A 17,436-nucleotide genomic window follows, 5' to 3' on the forward strand; every position below is an offset into this window, starting at 1 on the left:
TGGCTTTCTGAATACTGATGACTTCTTCCATTAGGGTAACTGTCTGTGACACAGAACCAGAATCATTGTACAATGGTGTGAGGAGACGAGAGTAAACTAACACTGATATCTTAGCCACCAAAATATCCTGATATGGGCCAGATGGAACGCGTCTGAAACACAATAGAACGCCCGTCGACCTCCACAAATGACCAGCCCATCATTTACGAGAATTGTGTGATTTGTGTTTAGATGGCGCCGCTTACCTCCAGTAAGCTACCAAGGACTTGTTGAGTCCATTCCATCCTAAGTCACTGCTTTAGTACGTACCAGGGGTAGACCAATACGCTATAAAACTGATGGTCAAAATGTTCTCACTGGTCAGCGTATGTTGCTCAAGTAAGCAAGGACACGCCTTACGTCACAAGTTCAGGTAAAATCTTAAATAATTTTATGTGTCTACTACTGTACATTCAACAACCCATTCCACGTAAAAGATAGAAGAAAAACTCCTGAAATTTGAAAATGCCATTCTGTTTGGGTCAATGAAGGAGAGAGAAACTGGAGAAAAATGACTAAGCTGCATAAGTCGTTGGACATTGCAGCTTAGTCATTTTTCTCAAATCACAGCTGCATAAGTCGTTGGACATTGCAGCTGTGATTTGAGCGATGAGGCTGGGGTTGTACAGGCATGAGAGAGAGATAGAAGGAGAGAGACACAGATAGAGACATGGGGTAACTGCCCTGGTATTTATTTATTTCAATTTCTATTAGGCCATCTCCTTTTCCCTTGTCTCTGTCCATTTCCTCCTTCCTCCTCCCTTCTATCTGTCCATCTACTCTTTCCTCCTCTCTGTTCACCTCCTCCTGCCTTTTCTCTCTACCCATTCCCTCTCTCCTTACCCACTTTTCCTCCCTTTCTGCTCTACATATCCCTCTCCCCCTGTCCATCTCCTATACACCACTCCCCTTCCCTGTGCATCTCCACCAGCCTATCCTCCTGCCCCTCTCTCTCCATCTCCTTCTCGCCCTTCCCCTGTTCATCTCCTCCCCTTTCCTTTCAGTTCCCATCTCCTCCCCTCCTCAATCTCTGTCCCAATCCTCCTATTCTCTTTCTCTGTTCCTTTTTCCCAACTGTCACTTCATCCCTTCCTCTCCCATATCTCTCTCCATTTCTCCCTCCCCTGTCTCAGCCCACCTCCTCTTCTTTTCTTTCTCTGTCTCCTCCTCTCCCCTACTTCTGTCCATTTCCCCATCTGTCCATCTTCCCCTCATCCTACGTTTCTCCTACTTCCCTCTCGCTATCTGTCCATCTCCTCGTCTTCCTCTCTCTCTCCAACTCATCATAATCACCCAGCAGGAAACTGGTGGTTCTTACACCTACAGTATTTATTTACAGATGGTAACTAACCGTGTACCTAATTTGATTGAAATCGTTCCAGGGGTTTAGGATGAGTGTTCTATCCATGGCTTTGATCGAGTAAGCGTATATTTCATACATATTTAACAATATCACGCGTATTTGAATGCATATTTCAACTGCATATCTAGTGAATTTCACCCTGCAGTTTCATTTTCAGGCAGCTTAATGTTTATTACGTTCTATCGCTTGAACTATGTGCTGTAAAATGATATAACTTTACAGGCACATCTGTGGTATATGTGCCTACTGTTTGCGAAATGTGTTGTGAATAGAACTAGCAGTAAAGAAGTAATAAATTGGAACCACATGCATCATGCAGCAGTGTCTCGCGCATCTCGGGGTTTAGGAAGTCATATTTCCTGATCTACGTGTCGTACAACGATGTGGTTTTGTACGTACATTCAGCGGCATATATAGATGCTGTCTGTGAAATATGTTGCGAATAGAGTTACTAGCAAAGAATTAATAAATTAAAACGTCATCCTTCACTGCACGAACAACAAAAATGTAGTAAGCGACAATCTTTATTCGCTTTGTCATTTTGTGGGGGTCATCAGCGAGGAAAAAGAAAGATTTGAAATTATGTGGAAAGTTTCCTGCAAGTCTCTAAGTGCTCTTATTTGTAGATATTGAATAATTAAAGTGTTGCTATTTCAGTGTCATGGACTACGTTGCTTTTTCATTCCCACACCCTCCACTTTCATAGGTGGATTGCTCTTATTCATATGATGGTTCTTTACAGACAGTAAATGGTATGTGTAGCAAGTATGGTTGAAATCAGTGCAACAGTTTACAAGAAGACGTAGAACATACATACATACATTCATATGTACATGCACTCATATGTACATTTTTGTAATTTGTTTGGATATGTCCAGCATGTCAACCTAACATAGTACACATACTACTTGCTATCTGGCAATAACTACTGTGGGGGTAGACCCTACTACATCACAGAGGTGCAAAGACAACCGTGAAAACGATCTTGAGCCCCTCACATCCAGGCTGTCCTGATGACAGGCATGTTCTGCTGCTACTATGGGCGTGTTCTGTAGGGGTTACATGTGCAGGTGTGCACAGGTGAGCAAAGAGAGGGGGTAGAAGGAAATTGATGCTGCAAGGGGGGAGGATGAGATGGACCAAGAAAGGGGGGAGGAGGAGATGGATGGACAGATGGGTGGGAGCCGGAGATAAATGCAGAAACAGGAGGAGTTGGAGAGACAGGGAGAGTTAGATGGAGGAAATGGAAAGACTGAAGATTTGAGATGGATAGAGACAGAGATGGAAAATTTGGAAATTTGTGGTAAGTTCTACGTGGCCAACCTACTGAGGTCATGGGTCCCTAGGCTTACACACTTCTTACTCAAACTTAAACTAATTTACGCTAAGGACAACACACACACTCATGCCCGTGGGAGGACTCGAAGAACCTCCGACGGGGTGGGGGGGGGGGGGGGGGACGCGCGATAAAAGACGCCCTAAACAGCGCGGCTACCCCGCGCAGCGACGAAGATGCAGGTGACGAACCATTAATACATATATTGTGGCGACAAAAAAACTCCAGCAGTCAATACAGAATGAGGAAAGTCCTGGAAGTTGGGAACGTTTCAGACAGTTTTCAACTGCGAAGCGCCATCGACTACAGAATCAAAACGAAATTCGTCAACATAACATCAGTGACTCTGAGGCGTTTCGGTAGAAACCTCAACTTAGCCTCAGTGACACTGACACGTTTCCACAGAGCCGTTGACAAATTCTTCTCACTAAATCTAGTGAGGCAGGTGAGCGAGGCTCCGGCGGCCTGCACACGAATGCATAACTTGCTCTTATTTGTTCCAGCGCAACAGTCGTGTACCAATACAGATTCCTTCATTCCTCACAGCTGTGCACGTTGTTGCTAAACGCAGAATTCCTTCTTGGTACAACCAAGCTGTAGTGCGTTGGTGCTCAAGTCATGTAAAATAATCGTTTGGGATGAGTGCGCCTTGAAGCACAAGAAAGCTATCGAGGCGCCGGGCGTCACTCAGTGAGTTTTATGAGGTAACAACTAAACGATGGGAGGAGATGTGGTACTTCTATGTGAAGACTTTTGTCAAACTCTTCCGGTCATCACATAGTGCGAAAAGTGACGTAGAAACAAAACGTCACAGTACGTCTGAGGGATGAGACAGCATAACTGTTCTCCGAAAAGCTACTAGCAATTGGAGAAGATTGAGCATCCATCGATTCATTTGGCCACATGTAATTGCCTTTTGATTTTTGCGTTTTGGTATCTTCCATTTCAGAGCTTACAGAACTCATCTGCCCGAATATTTCAAAGAACTTTTACGCAATACACTAGTAGCGAGAGAAGGTTATTCTTGCTCTTAGAAATGGCGACGTCAAGAAAATAAACATTGAGGTACTAGCCTTGCTACCAGGTGCAGGTACTGAGTGCAAGTCAGTTGATACGGTGGCAGATGTCGATGAGGCCGTACAGTTCCCAGCGGAGTTCCTGAACTCGTTTGATCCTGCTGGTCTGCCGCCGCATCGCCTTTTACTCAAAACCTTGATGCAAAGAATATTGACAACGAAACACGGCTGTTAGTACGAGGATGCTGGCCAATGTGATGGAAGCTGCCTCTTTAACAACACAAGGGAGAAGGTGAAACGGTGTACATCCCACGAATACCGCTTGTTCTAAAGGACCCCCTTCACCTTCGGGAGACTGCAATTTCCAGTGCGACTTACATTTTAGATTACGATTAATGAGGCACAATGGCGGAGTATCGCACACTGAGGTGTGTGTGTGTGTGTGTGTGTGTGTGTGTGTGTGTGTGTGTGTGTCATCTCCCTGTTTCTCCCACGGACATCTATGAATCGCTTCCTCCAATATGGGCCTTCCCTTGAATTTATACATCCTAGCGCCTGAAGACGTAACGAAAAACATAGTTTACAATCAGGTATTGAGTTAAATAGATACTACAGTGAATTGTATATATTTCGTACTACTTTTCTTAATGTGGTTGGCATACCTACGTATGTGCTCTTCAGTTTGCATAATTCTGTCTGTGAGTAGTTCGTAATATCTACGCTGCGGGACATGCGGTACGTGGGAAGGGCATTTTCTCGATATGACACAGTATTTCGTTTACAAATACAGATTGGAATAAATAAATACTCCAGTCTCCTGCGCAGAGAGGGAGGGAGGAGGATTGTAGCAGGTGGGCATAGGGCTATGGTGGGATGTGTACAATATAGGGACGAACGCGCACGCCGGCTAAGTCACGGGGAAAAGGGTAGTACTGAAATAATAGTGGAGAATGACATTGTTCCAGGAGCTTAAAGGACATATACGCGTAAAACGCTCATGCGTTTTATTTGGAAAGTACGTCAAACTTTGAAAGTGTGTCATAATAACAGTTGTTTAAATGGAAACGTGCAAGTAATATAGCAATGTAAAAGGTAGTAAAGACCTGAAAAAGCAATAACATACAAAGGCATGTGTTATCTCACCTGGAACAGCCTAGATCAAATGAGTTACAAAGAAACTAGCGGTTGCCAGTGCTATGACTAATTTATTACAGTTGACTTGCGTTGGGTGTGTTCTGGTTCCTACTACTGCTTTTCTACTGCTTTGTACCAACTTAAAGCATGAACATTTGTCAAAAGTTTTATTTTGGCCTATCACAGTATATTGCTGATGGAAGGATTTGTGGCCTGCTCTCATGCACGATAAGTAAGATGTTGCTTATTTAGTTTCTTGATCATATGCAAGCTCTTGAAATTTCCCATTTTTGTCAATGATGTACGTAACTACATTAGATCTCTTGCAGTTGCAAGTTCCCAATGGCATCATGAAAGACACTAGCAAATTCGATGCCGGAAATGCTGTCATTTCATAAATGTGTAAGCGGGTTTTTGCGGTATAGTATGAGTTTCTCTTCAATTGTCTGCCAGATCAGGATTTTCAGTTAGTCCTCTTTGGAATGGGGTACTACATAGCCTGTGAAATCTGATATCTTACAAATTGTTGCACCCAAGTGTCTGTATGAGTTCCACTTGAGACGTTGTAGTCAGAGGGAAAAACTACGTTTTTTCACTTTTGAACTGCTCATTTTTAAAGTAGGTCGTTTAGGTTATATTGGTGACACCACGTAGCGCTCTGTATTAAAATCTCTGACTGCACTGTGTGGTTGTTTGGACTCATTGTTGGATTATTCGCTAGTGTAGTGTTGGGCAGTTGGATGCGAACAGCGCATAGCGTTGTGCAGTTGGAGGTGAGCCGCCAGCAGTGGTGGATGTGGAGAGAGAGGTGCCAGAGTTTTGAGGTGTTAATATGAACCGACGATCTGGACGTGTGTCCGCCAGAAAAAGGAAATTTGTCGAACTGGATGCCACGATAGATAATGACTTTTGAACACTGTTAAGATAAATAAATTGTTTGTTCTATATCAAAATCCTTCATTTGCTAACTATATGCCTACAGTAGGTTATTGTTAGTCAGGGCTATTCTTTTGTAGTAATTATTTAAGGTCAGATTGTGTTGAGCTAAAATATTGTGTGTCAGTTTAGAAATGATCAGAATAAGTAAAGAGAAAACTGTCTAAGTACGTTCAGTTTTACTCGGCTGTTTCAGTATCAAATAACATAGAAATTTACCAGCACAGTCTTTCTTTACATTCAAGGGGGAAGTTTCAAGTTTTACATTTCTGAACATCTAGAACAAGCAGCCAATCTTTGTACTAGTCTGAAATCTTATCGAGATCTGTCTGAATGCTTCTGCACCTTATTTCATACATTATTTCATTGCAGATAACTGCGGAATCGTCGAGAAGTACTAAGTACGCGTCGGAATGTTTCTACATCTGTTGGTAACTTTCCATCCAAGATAACATGCTGCGTCCTTACCCCCAAGGAAACCTTAGTCCAGTCACAAATTTCGCATGATACCGCATATAACCTTTGGAAGTCAACAAACACAGCTTCTACCTGACTATATTAATCCATGGTTTTAAAGATGTCATGTGAGAGAAGCGCGAGTCGATTTTCGCACTAGCAATGTTTTCGGAATCCATGCTGGTTAGCACGGAAGAGTCGCTTTGTACTAAATACCTCATTATGTTTGATCTCAGAAAAATTAAGAGTCTGCAGCAAGTGTACTTCAAGAACCGTGCGGTGAAATTTTATGGATCAGTTTTGCTACATTTTCATCATTGCGGAACACATTATGTTAACTGCTTTGTGAACTTCCGTTTCCAAACCGCTTTCAAGAACATAGTCAGTTGTGTGTGCATGGGGCAGCCTTATGTTTCTGATACTACGTAGCTGCAACGTAGGTGAACATGAAAAGCAAGACTTGCTGGTTGCGGTGTTCCTGAGATTGTGGGGCACATAAAAAGTGGTACAATTTATCAAGGGAATTCGGTTGAGTGGTGGGTCTCTATTTTTGCAGCAGCCAGACATAGTAACGACAGAACACTATGAACTACTTAAACTTAGCTGGCCGGATGGCCGAGCGGTTCTAGGCGCGACAGTCTGGAACCGCGCGACCGCTACGGTCGCGGGTACGAATCCTGCCTCGGGCATGGATGTGTATGATGATGTGTCGGCAGCTGGGCCAACACCTTGTAGATCGAAGTGGCTGAAAGTGCACGCTAAACTAACGCAGACGGGCGTGAAGTACTGGAACATGAGACTTATTAATGAATAAGAAGAAAAGTACGTAGCTGGAATAATATACTTAACTTTATTCTCTTGTTGGAATACATCTCTTGAATAGTAGTAAGCTATAAGCACTGATACAAATGGCGCCTTGCTAGGTAGTAGCTATGGAATAAGCTGAAGGCTATTCTATCAGTCTCTCGGCAAATGAGAGGAAGACTTGGTAGGTCTGGTCGCAAGCTATGTCGTCCGTACAACTGGGGCGAGGTCATGTCCGTGTCTTGTGACCTGCCATGTGGTGGCGCTAGGATTGCGATTACACAGTGGCGACACGCGGGTCCGACATGTACTACAGGACCGCGGCCGATTTAAGTTACCACCTAGCCAGTGTGGTGTCTAGCGGTGACACCACATTCCTCCCCCGCAAATCGGCGAACGGTCGTGAGATAAGGCTTCCGCCCGCCGTGGGGAGGACCCCATGTTGACGTATGCGATGAGGTGGGGAGCCTAACAACAGGCGAGGCTGTGCCACCCGCACCCGGCCATTCGGTCCGAGGGGAGCCAGGAAACGCCTGAAAACCTAGTCCAGCGTGCACGTCAACATGCGGTGTATGCGCACGTAATGACACCGGAGGGGCCGAAGGGTCGACCTCCATTGCGTCGGGGAATCCGACGCGCGATGACGACATCTGGTCCGGAGCGGGCAAGAGGTCCATGGCGGAGGACGGCTGGTCACGGGAAGCGAGCGGCGGCGCGTGACCCAGGGAGGCGCCAGGCGGCTGCAGCGAAGCGTCCGCTGCGGGCGGCGCCGGCAGCGGCTGCGGCGGCGGCGCGACGCCATGAGGCAAAATGGAAGGCAGCGTCGGTAACACCTGGGGATGAGGCGAGCCAGTAGGTGGGTCCCCAAGGCGCTGACCTGACGGCTCCGTCGCTGAAAGCAGACGGGGAGCGGCAGAACCCAGGCGACGACAGAGGCGCAGCTGATTGAGATGCCGACGCACCTCACCAGAGGCCCCCAAAACCAAATACATCGCGCGGCCAATGCAGCGAAGAATGCGCCCTGCGAGCCAACGCTGTGAACCGCGATAGTTGCGATAATAGACAACGTCGCCAGGAGCAAAAACAGGAGTCTGCCGCTGCACAGGAACCTGATGTGGCGGATGCAGCAAAGACATCAGGGTGCGATGAGATCGACCATGGAGCAATTCAGCCGGCGAGCGACCATCGCGGGGCTGAGAGCGATACGATGACAAAAAGAGTAACAAAGCGTCCTCCCGAGAATGCGATTCTTTCAATTTCAACATCTGTGACTTGAAAGTCCGGACCAATCGTTCAGCGGCACCGTTTGACTGAGGCGAAAACGGCGCGGACGTCAGATGTTGAATACCATTGGCCTTGCAGAATGACTGAAATTCTGCGGACATGAATTGTGGGCCATTGTCGGAAACAATAGTCTGCGGAAGACCCTCAATGCAAAAGATAGCAGACAAGGCTTGGATTGTGGCAGAAGACGTCGTGGAAGACATCCGGACAACTAAAGGAAAATTACTGAAAGCATCGACCACAACCAACCATCGAGCATTCCAGAATGGACCAGCAAAATCTATGTGCAAGCGTTGCCAAGGGGAAGTGGCTTTCGGCCATGCAAAGAATTTCCGCGGCGGTGCGGATTGTTGTTCTGCACACGCCACGCAAGAGGAGCACATATTCGTAATCGCAGCATCGATTCCGAACCAAGTACAGTGCTGACGAGCAAGTTGTTTCGTACGCACTATACCCCAATGTCCTTGGTGGAGAAGCTTTAAGACAGAGGACTGTAACGAACGTGGGACTACGACTCGGGATTGATCATTATCGGAACGCAACAACAAAACACCACGTCGTACAAAAAGTCTCTCATTGTGAGCAAAAAAAAACGGCGAACCAACGGATCCTCGATCCGTGACTTTGACAAGGGCCATTGCGTAGCAACAAAACGCAAAACAGTAGCAAGGACAGGGTCAGCAGCTGTGGCTGTAGCTACACGACGAAAATCAATCGGAAACGATGCGACCACGTCAGCGGCTTCCGAATCAATGAACATGCAAGCAAGTTCGGAAGAATCGAATGCCTTATCCTCAGCAACAGGCAAACGGGACAACGCATCAGCGTTGCCGTGCTTAGCAGTGGACCGATACAAGATATCGTAGCGGTACTGCGAGAGAAAAAGTGACCAGCGAATGAATTTCTGCGCTGTACGTGGAGGTACAGGCTTGGTCGGATGAAAAAGCGATGTCAAAGGTTTGTGGTCCGTGATGATGGTAAAGTGACGACCATACAAGAAGTCATGGAACTTGGTAACACCAAACACGAGAGCTAAAGCTTCTTTCTCTATTTGTGAATAATTTCTTTGCGCAGAAGAGAGCAATTTTGACGCAAAGGCAATAGGGCGATCATGCGAGCCATCTTTGTGTGCAAGCACAGCACCGATCCCGAAATCCGATGCATCTACCATCAACAAAAGGGGTTTTCGGGGATCGAACGGCGTAAGGCAAGTATTTGAAAGTAACGCCGATTTCAACTGGCGAAAGGCGCGTTCGCATTCCGTCGTCCAGACGAACGGAACACCTTTACGGCGTAAGCGATGAAGCGGAGCTGAAATGGAAGAAGCATTGCGCAAAAATTGATGATAATAATTTATTTTACCCAACACACTCTGTAGCTGTTTCAAATTCTGCGGAGCAGGTAAGTCCTGTATGGCACGGAGGTGCTCTGGACTCGGATGTATACCTTGGGCATTTATGACATGCCCCAGGTAGGGTAAGTCCCGAGCAAAAAACACACATTTGTCCTTTCTCAAGCGAAGACCATTCTGACGCAATACCTGAAATAATGTTCGGAGATTTTGCAAATGTTCTGCTTCTGTCTGTCCTGAGATCACAATATCGTCCAGATAGTTCGCAGCAGTAGGGACCGACGCACACACAGTTTGTAAATATTGCTGAAACAATGCAGGGGCGGATGCACACCCGAATGGCAGTCTTTTGAAGCGATACAAGCCAAGATGCGTGTTTACCACCAAGACGCGCTGGGATTCTTCGTCCACAGGTATCTGCAAGTACGCATCAGCTAGGTCCAATTTGGAAAAATATTTTCCCGGGCACAGTTTGTCAAAAAGATCTTCCGGGCGGGGCAAAGGAAAAGTAGCAGTCACAAGTTGTGGATTCACAGTGGCCTTGAAGTCCACACAAAGTCTCAATTTTCCGGAAGGTTTTGGCAAAATTACTAAGGGTGAGGCCCAGAGAGAAGCCTGCACACGTTCAATTACACCTTGAGATTCTAACTCGGCCAATGTTCTTGCGACCTCATCACGCAATGCGTGGGGAACATTGCGCGCTCTGAAAAATTTCGGTTGCGCGTTGTCTTTCAATTCCAAATGTGCAGCATAGTTCTTAGCGCAACCAAGGCTTGGTGCAAAAATGTCTGCAAATTCTTCACAAAGACTAGAAACACTGGCGGAAGGCACAGTCTGATTCACTGATAGGACCTGATTTACTATAGACAAATTAAACAATTGAAACAAATCTAAACCAAACAAGTTCACTGCACTAGAAGAACGAAGAACGTAAAATGATACAAGTTTTGTTTGTCCCTTGTATGTTGCAAGAAGGCTGCACTGTCCTAACACAGGGATCTGCTGTCCCGAGTAACCATGTAACTTAACATTTGCGGCACGCAATGGCGGTTGGCCCAGTTGTTTGTACGTGTCGTGATTAATCAATGAAACTGCAGCTCCGGTATCGAGCTGGAATGGGATCACTTTGCCTTCAAAGTCTAAGTCCACAAAAAGTTTATTGTCCTGCTGACGACAAGAGCGACTGTCACGTGCAATTTGAACTGATACAGGTACAGAAGCACTTGCGACTTTACGGGATTTCCTGCGACGTCGACACACACTTTGGGTGGGACGAACACAGTCACTGTTAGCTAAAGTGTCACTGGACGGGTGGGAATGAACTACATTAATGTCCATGGGCGAAGGTCCACGAGCCTGATTGTCCTGGGTGCGATTCCGGTGCGAAGCAAAAGGCCTGGAATTATTGCGATTGTCTGATCTAAGCTTCTTCTGGCAAACACTTTGAACATGTCCTTTCTTTTGACAGTAAAAGCAAATAGCTTGGCGTGACGGGCAATTTTCACGCGAATGTCTAGTTGCACACCGCGGGCATGATTTCACTGCAGTTGCTTGCTGACGCGGCGCACGTGTTTGCAATCTAGGCGGCCGCTGCTGCGATGGGCGCGAGGGCCGCTTAGCGTCCCGTGCAGCGGGCCCGGCGGGCCGATTAATGTGACACACTGCTGGCGAAGTTTCAAATGAGTCCTGAGCAAAGTCAAGTGTGTCTTGCCTATCCAATATGTCTATCACTTGTTGAAGGGAGGGATTAACTAGTTTCAAAATCTGTTCCCTTATGCGAACATCAGAAACGTTCTGTGCTATTGCATCACGCACCATTGTATCTGAATATGGGAGGCCACATTCACAGGCAAACGCACAGTCTCTAGTAAGTCCTTGCAAAGTTGCAACCCACTCCCTATTAGTCTGACCGGCCGTACGTTTTGTACGAAAAAACGTATACCGTTTTGCAACTACATTTACTGTTTCTTTGAAATAGGCATCTAAAGCCGACAAAATTTCCTCGTAGGTCAGAGTTGCTACGTCGCGTCGGGGAAACAATTTCACTATCACACGGTAGGTAGACACACCGACACAAGAAAGCAAAAACGGCTGCCGCTCTTTACCTTGAATTCTGTATGCGGCGAGATGAAACTGGAACTGGCTGGCCCACTCAGTCCATGTTTCGCACTCGGCCTCAAAGGGCCTAAATGGCGGTGCGACAGCGTTGTGTGGCTGCGGTAGCGATGAAGCGGCGGCTGCCGCATCGGTTTGCAGCGCCCGTTGACCCTGGACGAGCTGTCCAAGGGCTTCCAATAACGCCTGCGTCTGCTGATTCTGCAAGCGAAAAAATTCGGACAGTACATCTGGAGATTGTGGCGAAGCCATGACACAAGCAAATCAGAGCACAAAAAGGGAAAAAGAACAAATCAGTCCAAAGCAGAAAAAAAGAAAAAACACTTTCTCTCGTCGCCATGTGATGTGTCGGCAGCTGGGCCAACACCTTGTAGATCGAAGTGGCTGAAAGTGCACGCTAAACTAACGCAGACGGGCGTGAAGTACTGGAACATGAGACTTATTAATGAATAAGAAGAAAAGTACGTAGCTGGAATAATATACTTAACTTTATTCTCTTGTTGGAATACATCTCTTGAATAGTAGTAAGCTATAAGCACTGATACAAATGGCGCCTTGCTAGGTAGTAGCTATGGAATAAGCTGAAGGCTATTCTATCAGTCTCTCGGCAAATGAGAGGAAGACTTGGTAGGTCTGGTCGCAAGCTATGTCGTCCGTACAACTGGGGCGAGGTCATGTCCGTGTCTTGTGACCTGCCATGTGGTGGCGCTAGGATTGCGATAACACAGTGGCGACACGCGGGTCCGACATGTACTACAGGACCGCGGCCGATTTAAGTTACCACCTAGCCAGTGTGGTGTCTAGCGGTGACACCACATATGATGTTCTTAGGTTAGTTAGGTTTAAGTAGTTCTAAGTTCTAGGGGACTGATGACCTCAGAAGTCAAGTCCCATAGTGCTCAGAGCCATTTGAACTTCAACCTGACTAACCTAAGGACATCACACACATCCATGCTCGAGGCAGGATTCGAACTTGCGACCGTAGCGGTGGCGCGGTTCCAGACTGAAGCGCCTAGAACCACTCGGTCACACCGGCCTGCGGCCAAATCTCACAGTGCTCAGTATCGGCACCAGACCAGAGTTTCAGAGGGAGCCAGGTGCTAGAGTGATCAATAATGAAAAGAAGAGGAGATAGTGATAAAGGTAAACTGACATTGGGAGTAAAATTCGAAATCTGAGATGAATATAACTGTAAATAAAATAGTGCCTACGTTTTATCCAAAATCGGAGGTCGAATTCTTTTCCGTAGGTAGGAGGGTTTGTAACAGAACTTGTAGCAGAAGATAGTGCCCAGAGAAGTAACGAGGTCACAGCCAAAGAGCAGAAGCTGGTCACTGAACTGCGTGGTCACCCCTGTGTCACGCGTGCCGGAACCAGACCACCGGGCATCGCGCCTGCTAACGCGACAACGCCAGCGGAGGCGCTGCGCCCATAGTCTACGCTGGCACAAGCTAGCGGGCGGGGACGTCACGTGGCTGTAGCAGTGTGACCGATAGGACTGCCGATCAAGTCACACCTCCGACAACGTCCCCGTTCCAGACGTTTCGACGAGACCCCAAAAACATGGCTCTTCTGTAACCGTGTAACCGGCAGCACTGATAATCCGAATTTAAGCCCGCAGATGCAGCCCGTCATCGTTTATCACTGCTGAGCTGTCTGATAACGCACAGTCTGTGCCGGTCATCGCAGAACGTGTGACGCTGTCTTCACCAGGCCACGAACCAGAGACAGCTCCCTACGAGCGCGGTCTGGCAACTGGACTCTGTCTGCTGCATCCCCATCGGGCCTGGTTAGCGTTATGTTCAACAAGCTACGGAGTGGAGCAAGATTTTTTGTCCCAGTGCCAAAACGGTTTCTATGTTCATGAACATCAAAAACGCGTGTCATAGCAGAGGTGGAGTCTATTGTCTCGAATCACAAGACCCTTCAAGAACACGTATCCTCGCGTTTCTGGAAATTACAAAAAAGAAAGGGCAGTATTCAGAGTTGTACATTTGATGATTTATTTTGCATTTTTGCGATGATTCCTAGCTATTTCCAGTCCACAAGAACTATTATAGACTGAACGGACGTCGACACTGTTTTAAGGAAGTACCAAGCAGTTTCAGAAAATGCCTGACCACTTCAGCCTTCTGATTCTATGTCACTGTGAGTCTGAGTAAATTGGAATTCTGCGTAAAAGAATAAAAGATATTGCTATGGTAGCCCGAAAGAGTTCACTGACTCATTAAACTCACTTTTCATTTGAAATCCATTTGTGCTTTTCTAGATGTTCATTTAGCAAACAGAACAATTTCAGTAACGTTGTGGATATGCTCAACATTTTGATAATATACTCACCATGTGTAGTAGGGCGATAAGGCTGGGAATAATGGCAGGTGCCAGTACAGCCCCATTAACAGGCCGCAGTAGCAACAAATGTCACAGGACTTTACATAATGTGCTATACAACCTATCGCGACATGTTGATTACATTTCAGTTCATTCTGTCAGTTCTGGATATAAAAATATCAGAGATTTTCTGTACAAGCGTTTTTAAAGTTTATTACAAACTAAGTTCACAAAATAGAAAAGTGTTTTTTGTGTTGAATTTACTGTTGTATTTGGTGAAACATTTTTATCGAGAAAAATGCAATTTAGTGTCACTTTTTCCACTTATTATTTATTTTGCGTAATAGGTTTCTGGTTATTAGCGCACTGTCTAACGTAAACGAGAAAGATGTTGTTATTCATTAAGGTACAAACACAAGCAACAAAGGCTTTACAGTCATCGAAGAAATTAATTGCTATTAGTACATATACAAACAGTATGTTCACTATCATACATTATCTGACCAAAAGTATCCAGATATATACTAACGGACAGTAATTTTGGGGTGCGTCCAGTCGTCGCCTTCATGGCGGATTTCATTGGGGTGTCTGGATGGCTGTGGAAGAATGACAACGTATCCTTCAAAGAGACCTGAAACCTGGGAAGGTAGTGATACAGCACATTTCGGTATGAACCTATGTCGACGTTCTAATTCATCCCAGAGATGTCCCACTGGGTTTATTTCGGGTCTCTGGGCAGGCCAGCACATTGTGGGGATGTTCTTGTCCACAAACCATACCCATATACATACTGCTTTATAGCAGGGTGAAAGTGTCATGCTGATACAAACCTAACCTAACCGCCTTCGAACTGTTCCCCTGTACGCAGTACACAGTGCTGTAAGATGTGTTCATACCCATCTGCATTTAGCGTTCTCTTCAGAGCAAGAACGGGACCATATCTTAACTGCATTTTCTGTACTTTCCTGTTGGCTCTACAAAAGATGACAGCTGAAATACCGTGACGTTCCGCCAAACCCAAACCATTACATCGGATTGCAACAGGATACAGCGTGGTGCATCCCCCCAAATCACTCATTTCCAGCAATCCACTGTCCAGTGGCAAAAAAATGGTTCAAATAGCTATGAGCACTATGGGACTTAACATCTGAGGTCATCAGTCCCCTAGAACTTAGAACTACTTAAACCTAACTAACCTAAGGACATCACACACACCCATGCCCGAGGCAGGATTCGAACCTGCAACCGTAGCGGCATGTCCAGTGGCGTCGCTCTTTATGCAGTACCAACTCAAACGCAGATTAGCATTTACTACAAAAATTCGTGGCTTATGAGGAACTTCTCGACCATTGAAACCCATTCTTTCAACTCTCTATGCACAATCACTGTGCAGCTAGACTGCTGATAGGACTGTAGAACTCAACAGTGATTCCTTCCGTTGATTTTAGGCAATTTTTTACGACCGGTGCAATGCTCAGTAGCCCTGTCCGTCTGCACGCGAGGTCTGTCTGGTCTTGGTACAGCTGAGGTTGTTCCTTCGCTTTGAAACGTCCCCTTAGAAAATTAATGATCTACTGTGCTGATAAACCTCTTACATTATTTGATTTTCAAACAGCTGAGCAGAACTGAACGTACTGAGACATTTCGCTCTTTACCGGTTCTGATCAACACTAAACTGACACACAATATTTTTAGCGCAACGCAATCTGACTTTCAATAATCGCTACCAAAGAATGGCCCTGACTAACAATAACCTATACCTTTCATGAATCACTTACCTCACAAAAATCTTCGTTACTCGAACTACTGCAATACAGCGAGCGCCAATACTGCCAGCTAAATGAAAGATCCTAACTACTGAAGGCACTAACTGCTGATAGGCATAGTTATCAAATGAAAGATTTTGATAGAGAATAAACAATGTATTTACCTTAATAGTGTTCAAAAGTTATATATATATATATATATATATATATATATATATATATATATATATACTCCTGGAAATGGAAAAAAGAACACATTGACACCGGTGTGTCAGAACCACCATACTTGCTCCGGACACTGCGAGAGGGCTGTACAAGCAATGATCACACGCACGGCACAGCGGACACACCAGGAACCGCGGTGTTGGCCGTCGAATGGCGCTAGCTGCGCAGCATTTGTGCACCGCCGCCGTCAGTGTCAGCCAGTTTGCCGTGGCATACGGAGCTCCATCGCAGTCTTTAACACTGGTAGCATGCCGCGACAGCGTGGACGTGAACCGTATGTGCAGTTGACGGACTTTGAGCGAGGGCGTATAGTGGGCATGCGGGAGGCCGGGTGGACGTATCGCCGAATTGCTCAACACGTGAGGCGTGAGGTCTCCACAGTACATCGATGTTGTCGCCAGTGGTCGGCGGAAGGTGCACGTGCCCGTCGACCTGGGACCGGACCGCAGCGACGCACGGATGCACGCCAAGACCGTAGGATCCTACGCAGTGCCGTAGGGGACCGCACCGCCACTTCCCAGCAAATTAGGGACACTGTTGCTCCTGGGGTATCGGCGAGGACCATTCGCAACCGTCTCCATGAAGCTGGGCTACGGTCCCGCACACCGTTAGGCCGTCTTCCGCTCACGCCCCAACATCGTGCAGCCCGCCTCCAGTGGTGTCGCGACAGGCGTGAATGGAGGGACGAATGGAGACGTGTCGTCTTCAGCGATGAGAGTCGCTTCTGCCTTGGTGCCAATGATGGTCGTATGCGTGTTTGGCGCCGTGCAGGTGAGCGCCACAATCAGGACTGCATACGACCGAGGTACACAGGGCCAACACCTGGCATCATGGTGTGGGGAGCGATCTCCTACACTGGCCGTACACCACTGGTGATCGTCGAGGGGACACTGAATAGTGCACGGTACATCCAAACCGTCATCGAACCCATCGTTCTACCATTCCTAGACCGGCAAGGGAACTTGCTGTTCCAACAGGACAATGCACGTCCGCATGTATCCCGTGCCACCCAACGTGCTCTAGAAGGTGTAAGTCAACTACCCTGGCCAGCAAGATCTCCGGATCTGTCCCCCATTGAGCATGTTTGGGACTGGATGAAGCGTCGTCTCACGCGGTCTGCACGTCCAGCATGAACGCTGGTCCAACTGAGGCGCCAGGTGGAAATGGCATGGCAAGCCGTTCCACAGGACTACATCCAGCATCTCTACGATCGTCTCCATGGGAGAATAGCAGCCTGTATTGCTGCGAAAGGTGGATATACACTGTACTAGTGCCGACAT

This window comes from Schistocerca nitens, chromosome 2 (genome assembly GCF_023898315.1).
Source record: "Schistocerca nitens isolate TAMUIC-IGC-003100 chromosome 2, iqSchNite1.1, whole genome shotgun sequence".
NCBI classification, from domain to species: Eukaryota; Metazoa; Arthropoda; class Insecta; order Orthoptera; family Acrididae; genus Schistocerca; species Schistocerca nitens.